The following is a 2,844-nucleotide window of genomic DNA, read 5'->3' on the forward strand; positions in this document are numbered from 1 at the left end:
TCCATTTTAGATGTCAAATGACTAATATTACTTCAATCCTATTATTCTCAATTTCTGTAAAAAATTCTTTTCAGGGGCTGGGGATGTGGCTCAAGTGGTAGCGCACTCGCCTAGCATGCATGAGGCACTGGATTCGATTCTGAGCACCACATAAAAATAAAAAATAAAAATATTGTGTCCACCTAAAAAACTAAAAAATAAATATTTTTTTAAAAGTTCCTTTCACCTTCCAGACAAATGAATTCCTCAGATGGACTAAGGAGAAACACCAATCATGCCATCTTTATCCACATCCTTGTCCTCAGTTTGTTTTGTCTGATGAATACAAAGACTCTGCTCTGTCTTCTTCAACTCCAGGCCTCCGAAGTCTGAAGATCAGAGAAAGAGGGGGACTGGAAGGGAACTGCCTTGTGGTGGCAGCTGATATCGTTACTGGATTCTCACAGAGGGACACTTATTTATAACATCACTTCATCAAAATTAGGATTCCGTCATTTGGGGACTGTCACCATTCATTCAATACACATTCATAGAGTAATCATGTGAAATATACTTTCACAATTACAATGTGTGGCTCACTGATAGCTTCCTCTTCATGTAGCAACAAACTGCCACAACATGGTTTGAAACAACAAATTTATCTTTCAGTTCTGGAAGCTGAAGTCCAAAATTAGGTCTCATGGAACTGAAAACAAGGTATGGCAGGACTTTATTCTCTCTGGTTTCATTAGGGGAAAATCCATTTTCTTGTCTTTTCCAACTTCTAGAAACTGCCTGCATTCCTAGACTCATGACCTCTGCCATCTTTAGCACCAGCTATGGCCAGCCAAGTTGTTCCCACGCTGCTTCACTAACTGACCCTGCTGTCTCCTTCTCATGAGGACCTGGAATTTACATTTGGGCCCCTGGATAACCCAGGAGAATCTTAATTACTTAAAGACATCTGCAAAGACATTTTGCCATAGAACATATTCACAGGTTCTCGGGATTAAAATACAGATATCTTTAGGGGAAATATCTATCTATACTAGATTCAAAGAAAGAATGACTCTCAGTGAGTCAGAAGGCTAAAAAACATGTGGTTAATCCTATTTTTCTTTTTACTTACAAAAGGAAATATAACAGATATACTAAAAACAATACACAGATTGCATGTGAACAGCTCAGTTTAATTTGTCAGGAAGTAAACACACTCCAGTAACCATCATCCAGGTGAAGTTGTAGAATATTATCCACAATCCCATATTTCTCCCACCATCACATTCCTCTTCTTAAGCACTATACCCTCTTTCTTCCAAATAGGCAAATTAACACCATAGATTATATTTTGCTTGGAATGATAAAGTGTTTGTGTTTTTTGCCAGATATCCTTCACTAAATAATCTGTTTGTGAGATTTATCCACATTACTACCTGGGAACTTGGCTCATTTTCATTGTTGCACAAATTTCCTACTATATGATCACAATGGATATTATATTATTCATTTTACCATTGATGAACACTTTATTTTAAGCTTGGGGAGATATTAAATAATGCTGTAACAAACAATTTTTGCATATTTTTTGCACTTACATACCATTAAGTATACACTAGGAGTCGAAATGGCTAAGTTGTAGCATACACTTATTTTCAAGATCAGTAAAGAATACCAAACAGTTTTTAAAATGTGTGAGCAGCTTTTGTTTTTTGTTTTAGTTTGGATTTTAGAGCGTAATGTGGTGTGTGGTGCTACACATACAGAACACCATTCAGTTTGCTCATGCTGCACACTCATGGCTATTTTCTCTTACCAAGGAATAAATCCATCAGGAGGCTGCAGCACAGCCATGGCATTTAAAAATACTGGAAAGACATCCCTGCAACCTGAGGTGGCAAGTCAGAGAACTAGAATTACCCTCACCACCTGCAATGTGAAATTGCTGGAGAAAGTGTGTACTCACTTCATCAGAGGCACAAAGGAAAAGAATCTCAAAGTGAAAGCATCTATTTGCATGCCTACCAAGATTAAGAAGGGCTGCAAGAAAAGTCTAGTGGTGTGTTCCAAGTCATGGGGTCACTTCCACCTGAGAATCCTCAAGTGACTCATTGACTTGCACAGGACTTCTGAGATTGGTTAAAAAAAATTCCATCAGTATTGAGCCAGGAGTGGAGGTTGAAGTCAACAGTGCCGATGCCTATGCCAACACTTGTAAAAAATCGATTATCAGTTTTTAAAAATTAAAAATTTTTAAAAGTGTCAATTTATGTCAGCAATGTATGAGAATTCTAGTATCTATTTATATTGTAAGCATTTGGTTTTATTCTTTCTAATTTTTGCCATTCTGATGTGTATAGCGGTATTTTAGTATTTAATATTTAATATAGTTTTGATAAGAAATTCCCTTCTTAATAATGAAGTTGTGCATTTGAAATACTCTATTGAATATTTGGATATTCACTTATATAAAGTTTCTGTTTATCTTTCATCCATTCTTATTTTGAGTTAGTTTTATTGAAGTTCTTTACATATTCTGCTTTAAGACTGTTGTAAGATTTTTTTAAATTTTTAAAAAATTTTTAGTTTTATTGATTTTATTTTTTTAAATACATGACAGCGGAATGCATTACAATTCTTATTATACATACAAAGTACAATTTTTCATATCTTTGTATATTGAGTATGTTCACAACAATTCTTGCCTTTATACATGTACTTTGTTTTTGTTTTTTGCATTGCAATTCTTATTACACATACATACCACAATTTTTTCATATCTGTTTATATGTAAAGTATGTTGACACCTAATCCAAGTCTTGTACATGTACTTTGGATAATGATGTCCATCACATTCTACTGCCCTTG

The 2,844-nt window shown here is 35.0% G+C and overlaps 1 pseudogene; it reads left to right on the forward strand.

The window, feature by feature from the left end:
- Nucleotides 1-1,828: 1,828 nt before the first annotated feature.
- Nucleotides 1,829-2,216, forward strand: LOC144254265 (small ribosomal subunit protein uS10 pseudogene; annotated as a pseudogene).
- Nucleotides 2,217-2,844: the final 628 nt, after the last annotated feature.

This window comes from Urocitellus parryii, chromosome 4 (assembly GCF_045843805.1).
Source record: "Urocitellus parryii isolate mUroPar1 chromosome 4, mUroPar1.hap1, whole genome shotgun sequence".
In the NCBI taxonomy this organism is placed as follows: Eukaryota; Metazoa; Chordata; class Mammalia; order Rodentia; family Sciuridae; genus Urocitellus; species Urocitellus parryii.